Here is a 15,628-nt window from a genome sequence, read left to right as displayed (position 1 = left end):
AATTTTAATTCGGAAAGCGGTCCTATGTTAGTTTTTATTAGATTAACAAATTTGCATATTCAATTTTAAAATTTAAAAAAATAAGAATTTTGCCAATTTTTGACATTTTTAATGATGTAACCCCTTATAAAAATTTTAAAATTCCGAAAATTTTGAAAAAACTAAATTCTTGCCAAACATAGCTAGATCGACTCAGCTTTTAATGTTGATTAATAATATATATGATTTATGGGGTCGGAAATGACTCCTTCACTGTGTTACAAGCATCTGACTGAAAATAAATTTCCCTGCAAAGGTACACTGAAACAAGTTAAAATATATTTGACATTGAACCGTGACATATCGTTTTAAGAGCCCATCTCCATCAGATTTCCCCTGTGGGACTGGGAATGGGACTGTGAGTGTGACTGGTACTGGTGGGGCCACCTCTAGGGCTCCCTGCCCACGCACTTCTCCGTAATCAGGAATCGGTAATCGTGGTAATCCGCTCCAGTTGCGCTCTCTCACAGCCGGCCGAACGATATGCCATATAATTACATAGCTTATTGTCATACGCCTATTCAGCTTATTATCCGCGGAGAAGGCGCGCGCCTTTGGCTTAACTGATCGATTTCGGCGATCGAACGGCGATAATCTACGCGGGCGAGAGGTCGGATCGAAGATCAGGAATAGGGGATCGGGAGAACGAGGGGTATCCAGCTCCATATTGATCTCCATTGAGGGGCTGAGGCTGGCCAACCTACCTTAAATTTGATCTGGCTTTGTTTTGGCTCACTCGCGGTGCGCACACACAGTCAGTCAACTGATTGTCACTCGATCGTAGGCGAGAATTTCCGATCAACAGGCTGCGGTCTCCGATTTTGATCGACGGCAGCAGGCCAAAACTAGAAGACCCCTTCAACCAGACAGCCAAGCCGATAAATACAGAGTCACAGTCGGGCCAAGATGGATCGTTGACGAAGCCACACAGCGTGTTGATTTATTCCCCATAGACACAGACACGGTAACCGAGACCCGCCATATATGGGTTTATATATTGCAGCTCTTTATATGCTCTTAGTATATGATATCTAGCTGCCAAAGTACAAATATATAAACACACTCACACACAGCGCTGATGACGACTATAAAGTGAACTGACTTAGAATGAGCAATGCCCTTATATACGTATTGAATGCATCAAAATGGGGGTTTGATTACACAGAATTTCGTCATAAAAACCAAATTGATTTGGGGTTTTCCAAATGACAAGTATTTTTGGATTCAGTTTCTTGATAAATCTTATATATATTATGTATTTCTGTATAAGTGTTTCCCTTAGTTCATAACTACCAATAGATTTACTAAGTATCTCCGTCTTTATATGTTATGCTTATCATTTCTACACTTCTTTATGATACTTTTCCTTCAGTGTAGCGCCTTGGTAAGTAAATATTATGGCATCTTAGGCATTACATTATTCCAACACCCTCTTCAACACGTATATAAGCTGCATGTACGTATTCATCAGGCGCTGCTAGTTTCGTATGCAGCTCAGGATTGTCGCTTGCTCCTCGTCGTTGTCACTGTCGACATCGTTGATCATTGCCAATGGCCAAGGCAAAAGGTAAAGACCACAGAAATAACAACAATATATTACCCACAACAGGAACAACGGCAGCGTTTGTCAATGATGATGATGTTGCTCCTTGGGTCCCTGCCACAGACGATACAGAGAGAAAATTGGACATTAAAACAAAGATTCCATAATTAATTCGAATAATAAATTATATAATTTTTATAAATAAATAAAATCAAAATTATAAAGTCCTTTAAAGTTTTTAATGTATATATAGGAAATTTAATAACAATTTTTTCAAGTGCCATTATGGATACCCTTTTTGCCTTTGCGATGATTTCGTTGATCGAGACTTGCTGTTCGGGGCGCGACAAGAATAATTACAAATGTCACATGAAATCAGAAGGCTTCATAAATCAAATCAAATTATAATTAAGCATATTTGATCAGTTTGTTCGCCATGGTCCGCCATATCTGTATCTGTATGTGTCCCCGCTTATCTGGGCACTCTGGTAATGGTAAATGGTAGCAGTTCCTTTGGCTCCTTGGCCTCCTTGGCCTCCTGACTCCAGACTCCTGCTCCTTATCTCTGATGCCTGTGTGGGGCTATGGGCCTAGTTTCGTTTTGTACGAGTATCTCGGTTCCATTATTGAATCATTTCTACTTATTCGGCATAAGTAATTGAATCTGTGTTTCTTTATGCTGGCACTGATGATGTCGATGATGATGCGGTCAGGATAATCGCTGTCAATTCATTAATTTCCAAGGCAATGCGTGTGGCTCGTACAGTGGCAGTTGGCTAAAAGCGAAGCCTGTCGTTGGAGCCTGCTCCCAGTTTTCCCATATGGAATGGTCACTGTGTAGTATCGTATTTCGTATTTGCCTTTAATACCATTAACAGCGCCATTCATTTGTCTCTGACTCACGCGACTTGTTCCAGTTTGCCGGTTGGCTTAGAGAGCTCGATGTGTTTATTTTGACGCCATATCTCATAATTTGATTAATAAAATCCATACGTGCCTGTGTGTGGGTATAATTATTTTGTCATTGATGTCGATTTCGAGACTTTAAGCCTGCCCCGGCACCGTTAAAGCCAATTTCGGCTCGTTGTGATGTTTATGGCCATAGCCATATATTGCACAATTTATCAGGGCAAATAAAAGCAAATGAAATAAATACAAACGCTGCTCATATGTTTTGCCGGCAAGGGAAGAGGGAATATTTATGTTTAGATTTAAACATTTGCAAAACGAAAAGTCATAAATTACTTCCGCAGCGGCAAGGATGCGCCCAAGGATGCCAAAACCAGCCCCCGGAACCACTACAATCCACATGAAAAATCTTCATTTTACGATTTTTGGCGCTCCAGTGGAAGGAGGCGGCAGGCGGGAGAAGATGGTGATGGCGAAGGAAGCACAAAAGCCAAACACACATATCAAGGAAGAAAAGCCAAGCTTTTCCTATGCCTGCTGAGATAAAGCGTTGGCATAGAAATCAGTGGCATGTATCTTATGGATACAGCAGCCATTTTTATTGTGGATTCACTTCTTGGTGGGAGAGGATGAAGATGGAGCTGCTGCTGCCTTCAGCTCCTGAGGTGGGCACAATTGTAGTCGCTGGGGCTGCCTCAACATTAAAATAAATATGTACAAATGCTTAGATAAATAGATACGCCAGCCAAGTGATGTGACTCCTGCAAAGGATGACAGCCAAAATGGCGCAAAAGGAGAAACTCTGGAAAACAGGACGAGCTGGGACACAAGGGCGTCGTAAGGTTTAGAAAAATCACTTCGCTGGGAACCTTATTTATAAGAAATTATCTCACTAAAGTTGCCTCAAGTAGTTAATACTTATTTTGGAATATTTCAATATATTTTTGGAAGCAAAATGGACTGATCTTTGTCATTACTCATATATTTCTATATATTTTTGTGCCTCAAATTTCGTAGTATTTTATGGGGAGTGGAACATTCTTCACCCCCCTAAGCCACGTCCCTGAAAAATGGGGGGCTCAGTGGAAGAAGAACAGAGGCAGTTCTCATACACACAACATTTATATTTCAGCGGAGAAAGCTCGTATATTATCATAAAACAAGTTGCTGGATGCTGACGGGGTAGGGGGATGAGCGGACAAGGATGCTGGGGTGAGGGGTGAGAGAGGCTGAGAGGGGGCGGGTAGCGTGTGATGCGCAAAAGTCGGGTCGTAAATCTTTGCGATAACATTTTATGCGAAACATTTCTTTTTCTGGTCCAGAGGGAGCAGCAGCAGCAGCACCAGCAACAACAACAATCGCCGTGGCAACAAAAACAACAGCAAGGACACCCACGTTAAAGGAGCGGAATGGGGAGGGGGAGAGGGAGGGGGAGGGGGTGGTGTAGGTGGGGTTGCCAAGTGGGTGGTTGGTGGTTGCGGGTGGTTTTTCCGGCTGGCTCTCGGGAGCTGCGCTTAACATTGGCAATCGCACGGAAAATGGCGCGTACAGTGTGCTCCTGCGACTTTGTCCCCTCCTCTGTCTCTTCTCCCTTTTTTCTTTTTTTTTCTCGTTCTGCCAAAAAGGAAAGCGGCAAAAGAAACAGCCGCAACTGGAGGCAACAACAACAGGAGCGAAACTTTTGGGCCGTGACTTGTGGGCCAGGTTAAAGGCAATGCTTATATTTTTTTCCTCTTTTTGGGGTTGCAAGGATAAGAGCAGAATGGGCCAGGATGCGCCTGCCACGTTTTATTGTTTTTGTTGTATTGCGGGTGGTTTAGGATCTACTGCTCTGCTCTGCTCTAATGTTTGAAGAATTTATGGCTTTCAGAGATGTATCTATGTGTGGCAAGGGAATACGGCTAAGAAAAATGGTTTGGTCGAAGATTTTCCAGTGCAAATATAGGACTGTACTTGAGGGATCCGCAGTTCTCCGATTTCAGGTGTTGACTAGAAGCATAAAATGAGTTTTTATGACTCAAGCACAGGGAGAAAACCAATCGATTATCTCTCAAGATTAAGGTTACTTCAAATAAAAATCATTTCAAGTCATTAAATGTTGAAATTTGCTGTGTGTCATGTGCTTAGTTAGTAATTTCATTTACAATATAGAACATAATGTTTTAAAATCACAAATTCCCTTATTTAAACTCTTCAGAAATGTTTCTCTCAGTTTGGATTTATGAAAAGTGTGTCGAGTGTTTTGGCACAACAATCAACAATATCAAGAAGACATCATGAACAGGTATATCGGAATGATTGTGAGAGGAGTGAGGACCGTGAAATCCAATGCTCCAGAGGAAAATCCCTTTGACAGGACACTAGGACAATGGGATACGCAACATCAAAGCCCTGTAAATGCAACACAAGGAGACCCGATGATGTGACAGTTTTTCATCAATTTCCCTCCACGAAGTATATATACATATATAAAAAAAAAAGAAAGCAAAATAGTTTTTGTTTGTTTTCGTGGCTGTCGTGAACCTTTAAGTGCCCGAAATCAGTGCAAGGATTCTGGTTTTGGCTTTGTTGTCGCTGCATTTTTGTCAAACATGAAAGGCACTTTTCACGATTTCCCCCTTTTGTCAGGTGCAGACGTTCACCGCCATTGTTTGGAGAAAATAAATGAAAAAGGACGGTTTCCCAGTAAATGAAATTATCATAATTTTCACAGAAAGGAGCGCTCCCAGCGTAATGGCTCATAATTCCAATTTGGAGTAGCGAGTTTTCTCACAATTAAAATCGAATCAGGTTCAGGGAAAACTTTCTCACAGTCCCACACAGGCCGCTGGTCGATCATAAAAATTGCAATAAAATTATGCGCCTAATTTTTGCATAACAACATTCCAGGCCAAAGATGTCACAACAAATCACAACAATCTGGCTGGGGTGTGGAATCTCTAGTGGTGGAGGTGTATCTACATCCATAGAGTCTGCAGAACACCCCTAACGATGCACAAATTGCTCGCAGGACCAGCCCGTTGTATGGGCAATAAAATGCCCAAATCGATTCGCTGCGGTTTCGCACAAATAGAGAATCGGCGGCTACTTTTACATCCTCTTCTGTTCCTGAACTTCCCTCACTTGTGTTTCCCCAAGTGTACTTCTTTTCTAATTAGTCTGTCTGTCGATTGCCACTGTTCTGCTCCTGTTGCTGCTGCTGCTGCTGCTGCTGCGTGTTGCTGCCGTGTAATTGCTGCGGTTTGTTCAAATAATTGCGCATGCAAATTTCTATTAGTCACACGTGGCATCCGCATCGCTAGCTTCGAACCTGCATCAGTCTAGGATTTTACACAGCCAGAAATTTTAAGATTGAAGGGTCTTAATCTGTAAGAAAATATAAGGTTGTAGTTAGTGCTACTAAGTTTCAAGACAAATACTTACTGTTTAGGTATTGATATATTAAATATTCAAAAATAAGAAAGGAAACTAACTAAACTTAACTGTGCCTAAAGTATTCGCAATCTTTGTATCGATTTTTATCAACATTTTTATATGGACATTTTTTTTAACAAAACCTAGGTTTTAAAAATCTCATAACTAAGCCAAAAATGCATTAATTTCATTTCGGAAACCGCTCCTATATTAGTTTTTAATGGTTTAATAAATCTGCTTACTAAAAATAAAGTTTTAAAAAATTCAAATTTTTATCGATTTTTGACAATTTTAATGATGTAACCCCTTATAAAATTTTCAAATTTTTGAAAAAATTAAATTTTGGCCGGACATAGCCAGATCAACTCAGTTTTTGATGCTGATCAATAATATATATGATTTATAGGGTCAGAAACGAATCATTCACTACGTTTTAGGCTTCTGAATGAATTTTAATACCCTGAAACGGGATAAATATAAAATTGTTCATGTGTTTTATGCATCTCATAGTTTTATCTCACAGCCTGCAAAAGATCATTTCATTTAAAGTTAACAAAAAAGGAAGCTAACTTTGCGAAGCGGAAGCTTAGCTATGAAATTATAGGATCTAATCGGAAATTGAGAAAAACTTATCTTAAAATACTGGCATTCTATTATTGTTAAACGACATTTTTATATGACAATTTAAGTCGAAAAATCAAAATTTTAAATACTCACAACTAAGCCAAAAAAGCCTTAATTTCAATTCGGAAAGCATTCCTATGTTAGTTTTTCTTAGGTCAATAAATCTGCATACTCAATTTAACCATTTAAAAAATTAATAATTTTGGCATTTTTTGACAATTTTAATGATGTAACCCCTTATAAAATTTTCAAAATTTGAAAAATTGTCAAAAAAATAGATTTTTGTCGGACATTGCTAGATCGATTTGGTTTTTAATGCTGATCAATAATATATATGATTTATAGGGTCGGAAATGACTGCTTCACATTGTTACACGCAAGTGACTAAAATGGTAATACCCTGCAAGGGTGTTAGTCATTTTTAGTGTAATTGATTTAAATACATTAACAATTGTTAATTTCATTACAGAGTGGTAACAAGGTTAGGCTCTTTAAAAAGTTGAAATTGAATTGTAAATAACAGAAAATCGTCATGCAACTTAATTATCTTAATTGAGCTCACTCTGGTAATTGGTCGTGTAAGTCACACGTTTTTAGTTCAGTGCATGTGACTGCCTGCCCCCTCTAGTGCCCCGTCCATCGGCGTTCAATGCATGTTCTATCTTCGATCGGCTGCCTGTCTGCTGTGACTTTTATAATTATTTGCCAGCCAGCAGGCAGCCGAGGATGAGAATTTGATGTAATTTGGTTTTGATTCGTTGCCTGGCTCTCGTGTGCGAGATACATGACATATCTTGTATCTCGGCCGAGGGAATCTTATCTCAATTGCGACCAGGCAATTCCGCCAGCTTAAGCCGAAGCCACCACCCACTTTAGCCCACTTTCCCCCCACTTCCAACCCGATACTATTCCCAATCCCAAACCCCATCCTCCAGGCCGAAAGACCCAGCACACGTTTGCCGTTTGTCGTTTGCCTTTTGGTAATTTAATAGAACGATGCAATCGTCGATACGAGAATGAGAATCCGAGATTGCCGAGCGAATCTGGGGGGGAATCTGATTCAGGACGAGCTCGAGCCTTGGCAGGATTTGTCAGGCCTTAATACCAGCCAACCTCCCCCTTTCTATACGTACCGCACATCCTTCTGCTACTCTGCTGGGGGGTTGCTGCCGGCGAGGGTTGCTGGCGGGATTTGAGTTCGGATTTGTGTCCTTATCGCCGGATTAAAATCTCTGCGACGGCCACTTTTTGCGGCTTTTGCGTTCGGGCCTGCCAATTGTTGTCAGTTTAATATTTTAACACAATTATTAAATTTTTATTTGCGCTTTTTGTTCAGCGATTTAACCCTAAATGGAAAGAGTACTGCGGAAATTTTATCGACGCTTTTTAGAGCTGCCAATTCAATTGTTATGAGTTTATTATTTTTCAAAAGTAGAAAAATAATTGCGATTTGGCAATCAGCATATTGTTGCCATTATTAAACGATAATTCATATTTGTTAGATGGTTCCTATCAAATAGAATTTGATGGCAATATGGAAAGGAAGCTTAGATAAGATTTATCAATACTTTAAAGTATAAATTAAGTATATATAAAACCTGATTGATTTTATAAAAATGAAATGAGTTGAACGGAAATGAAAATATTACTGCTTATAGTTCGCTAGTTAAATCGGCAAGAATCATTTGATTTAATTATATTTAAATTGCACATTTTGACATTAAATAAACTGATTGCTGTTGGGACATCAGCATATTGTTGCTGGTTGCTGCTGCTGGCTGGATTTTCCCTTTTGTTATCAATGAGACCCACACAGAAGCAGTTAAAATGAAGTCAAGCGACAATTTTCATTAAAATTTTCGCATTGTTTCGCTTTTTGTGGCTTGTGTGAATGAGCGAGCAATAATAATGAAAGGCGAGCTTATGAAACAAACGGCATTTCAATCAGCAGCAACTCAATGACAACTCTGGCTGATTGCTACTGTTCTCCCTTCCATAGTTAAACCTCTTTTTTTAAACCACCCATCTCACCTGTACACAGGAAAAATGACCAATTTGGGAGAAGCTGATTTAGGATATAAAACAATTGCAGATAGAATTAATATCTTAGGGTAATAAATTCCAATTCGGTATAAACTTTATGCTGTAAGAAGTTTATTTAACTACTTTTAATTATATACTTATAATGAGGTTTATCAATTTATTATAAGTGGAAATTCAGCACAAAATTATTAATCAAATTCAAATCTATGTACAGTTATTAATTTCTTTTTATGAGGCTTTTGTATTCACATTTTTCTCTCTGTACAGATGGAACAGGTGAAATGTTAATCTGCATGCGCTGCACGCTTTGTCGGCCAAAGTTCAGCCAAAAAGAAATCGGAGGAAAAAATGTTTGATAAATGACAAAGGAGTGTGTTGATGGTGGCCAAGGGGGAACCCAGGTGGGGGAGTGACGTTGTGGAGATCTCATACAAATGCAATTATCATGACAAACAAAGGCGACAGGTTCACCTAGCCGGCTGATAAAGGACGTCAAAAGGATGTGCCGCAATTGAAATTGAAATCAAATAAGCAAAGGAAAGGATTGCACTGCCAGCAGACAACAGCAGCAACAGCAATAGCAGCAACAACAGGAGCAGCAGCATCTCCTGAAGGATAATTTTCGTAATTCGCCGATGACCATAGTTTGAACTGCTTGCACTGCTTGCTTGCCAAGCGCTCAGTTCCGGCTGCAGCCAGAGCGAGACGAGCATAGTGACATCCGGCAAGCCATCTCTGTCCACAACTCGCCATTTTTGATTTGGGCGGCGTTTCGTTTGACACTTCATTGACTCTCTCATTGGTTACGGCGTGTGCGCAGTGGGAGAGCGTCGCTGTGGCACTCTCAAGCGAACTCTCTCTCGTTCTCTGTAAGCCACAGCAACTGTTGTTGCAGATGTTCGTTGTTGTCGCCTCGGCGGCTGCGAAAAATAGTTTTTCGTTTCTCCTCTCTTTTCTTTTCATCTTGTTTTTTTTTTTTTTTTTGCATTTTGCCTGGCTTTTGTTGTTTGCCATAATTTTTGTCACACAGCTGTCACACGCACACACAGCCACGCACACGCACACATATGCACACAGACTGCGGGAAGCTTGCATAATTTTCTCTTTAGCAAAAGTTCAGTGAACGTCCAAAATATTTGCATTGCACCAACATACACGTGTGTGAGTGTGTGCGAGAGTGCGACTTTGTATGCTGCGTGTGTGTGACACCTTTTTTGGACAAAGGTTTCGGGTTTTTCTTTCAGGAAAATTTAAGTTTGCGGGTTTTCAATGTGCCAGCTCTTTGAGCTTTTTGGAATATAATAAAAACCTGGAGTTTATTTCCCAAGGCGAAGCAGGAATAACCTTAGAAGAATATATATTTTAAATTTTTAAAGGTGATTAAAACACCTTTATTTCAATATTAATAGAAGTATATTTTGAGAAAAGTATTAACATAATAACATTATTAATCATTAATTTCAGTAAAAGTAACTGAATATCAAACATTAACCATTTACCAACTTAAATCGAATGTAATTCCCTTTAAGTTAAACCAAAATTACTGGAATTTTGACATGTATTTAAAGATTTCTTCTGCAGATATTTCGTCGACATATTTGCTGTATTGAACAGCAGCGAAGCCAAAAGTTTGTGACCCTTCTCTTAAAGCCCGATGCCCGGAACATATTTGCATCTTTGATAAGTTTTTGTGCCTGGCTTTTTATGCGGGCTAAAACATTTGATGGCGTAGACTTTGGGGCGCTCTCACACACACTCTCCTACCCGCACACACACACATCCATGACACACAGATACGCACACACACTGCCGCGTGATAAATAACAGTTAGCGGTGTTTACTTTTCGATGGCCTTGCGCAAAAATGTTTGCATCAATTCATTTTTCCAGCTTTCGGTTATTGTTTTTCTGGGCCGTGTTAATTGCTTCATTTGCGGAAAAGTCACAAAAAACTATTCGTCGTTTATTGGGCGTCAAATGGTTACCCATTTTCCACTCGCTTTTTTTTCGGATGTCCCCAGGTCTCCGATCCCTGGAATCTAACTATTATCTATCGTTCGGGCTCTGGGGTCTCATTAAAATAGCAATTTAATTTCGTCGATGGAGTGTTGATTCGATTCGATTTGGTGCAGGCAGTAAAAACTAAAACCGACCATTAAAACTAATCACAGCCTAAAAGGCACTTTTAGATACAAATCGTATCGAGCAATTGGAATGCGGCGAACTACTTAAAATGAACTCATTAGCAAGTACAAGAATCCGTCAGATACCAAACCAAATAAAATACGGTTAAAGAAAGTCTTCAAGGGCACTGAACAAAATGTGTCATATTTAATGAATTGTATTATATTTGTGATATATAATAACTATATATAACACAATGGAATTAACCAATATGATATCTATCTCTTACAAATGTTCTTAATAAGTATTTTACAATAAATTTCCCAGTTAAGATAATTTAACAATAAAGTATGAATATTATAAATGTACAGTAATAAACCGAATTAAGGTATATAAGTGAAATTAGGCAAAAGACAGGCGAGGAGGGCCAGAGCCATTAAAATCAAAGTCAATAGCCGACGACGCGTCAACTTTTCGGCTGGCTGGCTGGCTGCTGTGGCAAATTCTCGGGAAAAGCCATAAAACCGAAAAAATCCAGAGTGACAAATGAAGTAACTCCAAAATCATGCTTAAAAGCAGAGCAGCGTGTGGCTCATGCGATATCTGTATATTATATGTATATAGCCGCGTTGTTCACCGAAAATCTCATCCAAATCAAATCATTTGTATGCGCCACGCAAGACCAAACCAAAACACTCATGCTCTCGAAAACCAGCAAATAATCGTAAAGTGACGAGCTCGTAAAGGTTGAGAGGTACCAGGAGACTGGATCTGGAAGACCTCAAGACTGACCATTAACCATTAACCATCAACCATTAAAGAAGCGCCGCAGACGCTCCAAAACCAACAACAAAAGGCAATGAAAATGAACGCGTGCGAAAGGAAAAAATCTATAAAAAAAACAAATACGTAAACGTAATCCCGTAATCCGTAAGTCAAAGAAAGTAATATCTACCCAAAATCAGTTGACTTAAACGAATAATTTAGAGTGTCCTAAGTGCTCACTAGTTAAGGGTTTTAACCATTTGTTGGTTGCGACTTTTTGGACTAATTTATTGAGATATGGTATATAAATATATATAATATTCTCTTACTGAAAACCTCCACAAAATTAAGTAATACTTATTTTTTCCCGCTCTTTATAATGGAACACATGCAGGAATATGAATTTGTATAAATTAATGTTAATCTTAAAAAATAATAAACGCCAGCCTTATTAGAAATTCGTATGGCTTTTGAAGCCGCTTTTATCCAAGCATCTACTTGTTTGCAAATTTGTTATCCTAACAAACTGGATTGCGACATTAAAATTAATTGTATTCAGCTTTCGTTCGCTTATTTTATGTACTACCCAACTATTTTTGAAATGTTTTATACAAAGAGTTGCCTTACTGCATAACAGTTGAATGTCGGTATATTCTATATCATCAAAAGAGTGACATATATTGTGGGATTTTTTTGTATTTCTTTTGGTAATTCCACTCATTGGCGTTCTCAGATTTCGGTTGTGCCAACGAGTGTATCAGCCGAGTGTCTTGTAAAGGATACTCAGATCTACCGAAAACCTAGACCAAATCAACGCCTACGATTATGGCATAAACAAACAGGAGCGAAGCCCAACAAGGACATGGCTTCTGATCATCTGAGGACTACATAGATCCCCGACAGAAATCTCTCCTCCTCCTCCTGCCATCTCGACGCTATCAGCGAGCATCTATCTCTGGCTCTTTGGAACAGAGTGTGTGACACAATATGACATCAAATTACTTGCCGCTCATAGATCCGAGACTGGTTCCCGTTCCCGTTCCCGGTGCCCCTACTACCCTGTGACGCCCTTAAAAACATCCCACCCCATTCCTCCTTTGACCGTCCCCTGGCTCTCTCTCTACCCCTACAGTTCGCTTTCCGCACGCCCCGTCGCACACGATCGCCTATCTGATCGCAGCAATCGCAAAAAAAAGAGGACCGAGAGAGTGAAAAGCGTTAACTCTCTTGTTCTGCTACACTGGAAAAAAATTGGGGTTCATAGCAAAAACTTAACTTAGAAGAAGTCTGCTAATTCAACTAGATCTGCTATCGTATAATATAAACTATCTTAAAACCATTTAAATTTGATGTATTTCCCAGCCACTTTAATATCAATAACTACAAAAGATTCTCCCTTTTGGCAAACCCATTTTTGTTGAGTGTATGCTTTGCTATTGTTGTTCCGGCCCTACGTGGTCCCGGCTTGGTTCCCTTTGCTTTCCCTTCCCTTTTCCTGGGATCTGTATGGCGAAATGCGTAAGCGCTTATCGTTCTTATCGCCAACGTTTCATCAGCTCGAGTGGATGGCCATCAGTTGAGATTTTGTTCGTTGTATTTTTTTAAGTAATTTGCAAGGCCCGGATCTGGGATTCGTATCTGGGGCCGTATCTGTATCTGTATCTGCGACATGGCAGTGTTCATCACAAAGATGGTGTCTCATCTGCCTCGGTTTCCCTTTTCTGTTTGTAGGTGTTGAAAGGACAACTCCGAACGGGCTGATTGCTTAATGGCCTAGAGGATTCCCCGCAATCGCTCCTCGGCTGGCTAGGAAATCGTAAAATTATCCTGGCAGACACGTCGTAATTTCGCCCAGGACAGCACCATGTTAACCTTGACGCTCCCACTTCGATCCGCTCCGCTTCGATCGAACACAATGCGCAGGCTAACAATAAGTTTGCTCAGGTGCTTAGCCAAGCTTTCAGGAGCACCACCAGCAGCAGGAGCAGGACTTGCACACACACACACACACACATACTATCGTACAGGACCGGGAACGTACGGCGGAAGCCGACATCCTGACGGCCAGACATCGTCCTCGGGCTCGGGGCTCGTGCTCGCCGTAGAAAAGTGGAAAAGCGGAAAACTCGCATGCATATGTATGAGGAGCTGAGGACTCGACGAGCGCCGGCCCTGCCCAGCTATTTGCCAAGCGTATTGGCCAGGACAAAGCACGAAGGACGAGGCAGCCAGCAGGCAGGACAGGCAGGACGGGGCAGACAAAGCTCCATGAATTGGCAAAAAAAAGGAGAGAAGGAAAATGAACGAAAGAATGAATGCCTCCCTGCCCAGACGATGGACAAACAATGGAGGTGACCCAGGAGCGACCTCGAGGGGTCAAAGCAAGTGGGCCCAAAAATTTTAAGAACTTTCTACAGATTTCAGAAGTACATATATGTTTTCTCAAATAATGTTATATTAATATTCAAGTAACTAAATAAATAAACAAGTTCTTTCCAATTAAATACAAATCTAGAGTGTTTGCTGCCGAATTCTATCACAAAATATTTCCTGAAACAGGTTTATCAATTAATAAAATTAAATAATTCATTATATGTTGGGACTTAAAAAATTTAATCTATGAATATATATTAACCGCGTCTCTCTTGCTTTTTTGGCCCATTTTATAGCACTCCAAGTCCACTCCTGTGGCGAACGTGCTTGAATTGTATGAGACAGCAAACTTCAGCAGAGAGTCCTTAGTCCGAGCCTAGACAGATCTTTTGTTTGTTGCAGTGTGTCCTTCTCCCACCAACCATCATCATCCATTTCGCATACGTGTCCGGGCATTTTTTGGGTTGCTAAACTGCAACTTTTTGAGGGTTGAAATGGAAAGCTCTCTGGCTGGCTGGGGCACACCAAGTGAAAGTTGAAAATCTGGGCATTACATTTCAAACGCAAAAAGTATTTGGTATGTTTTTCGGTTTGATTCCGCGCCGTCGTTGGTTCATTTTGGAACTCCCATGTCCAACTTAATTTGCCGCTAAAATACTTAATATGAGAACAGATTTACACTGCCGGGCCGGTCACAAATCACTTTCGTTCTGCAATGTCCTGGCCCCAAGGGGATATACACAGACACATAGAACAAATGAATGTACATGTATATGCACCAGCGGAGTCGAGTGCAGGACATTTGCATAATTGACCCATGCAGGATTCGCGCACCAACTGATTTCATTTACGATGCCAGTGACCAGGACTCCTGGCCCTGCCACCAGTCCTCTTCCCATTCCCACTTCTTCCTTCGTAACGTATCCATGTCCTGGCCAACGTATGCTCGAGCTTTTGCCCATTTAGGCAATTTACATTTATAGCCTGGCGCATGAGGTGCTTACGAGCTGCACAGGATGTGCCGCCATTGGCGGTTGCACCAGGAAGGGGGCAAAGGGGGGGTCCTGAAATTTACACCCGTTGCGGTTTTGCATCCAGCCAATTTTAGCCGCCGTCGTTCGTTTGCTGGCAGCCAAGTTTATTATGAAATTAGAACGCATGGCCGGCATTGGCCAAGGGTTGGAGGCAAAAGGGGGCCAACATGGGGTAAGGGATGTAAAAGCCGGCAAATGAGGGGGGCAAATACGGCGTAAAGACGGACTACGGCCGGAGGGGTGTCAATGTGGGGGCTTCGGCGCTGCATTGCAGTCAAAAAACTGGCACATGACATATGAACTGAACCCCCCATCGTGTGGTTGCCGCTATGTTGTCGCTTTTGTTGTTATAGTTATTAAATTATATACTCAGCCTATAACAAAATCAACAGCAATGGAAGGCCAAGGAGCAGCCATTGCAGCGAAATGTGGAGAGGCGCGAATGTTTGGCGATTATTGCCAAGGGAGATGTACATACATAAATGGGAAAAATAAATTGATGACTGAGCCAAGCCAGGAATGGGATTTTGAGGGGATAAAGGGATACTAACAAACCTACCTACGATATATAAACAGAATATAATAAAGAAATCTGCATTTATTTACTGAGGAGTTATTATTTTAAACTGGTATACTATAGTTAAATAAATTGTAGTTAGACTTCATCGTTACAGCTTAGATTTAATGGAATAAGTCATTTCCGACCCTATAAACCATATATATTATTGATCTGCATTAACAGCAGAATCAATCTAGCTATG

The sequence above is a fragment of the Drosophila serrata genome, unplaced genomic scaffold, assembly GCF_035046125.1.
Source record: "Drosophila serrata isolate PLE 108 unplaced genomic scaffold, ASM3504612v1 contig_382, whole genome shotgun sequence".
NCBI lineage: Eukaryota > Metazoa > Arthropoda > Insecta > Diptera > Drosophilidae > Drosophila > Drosophila serrata.
Note: the sequence above shows the minus strand (reverse complement) of the source record.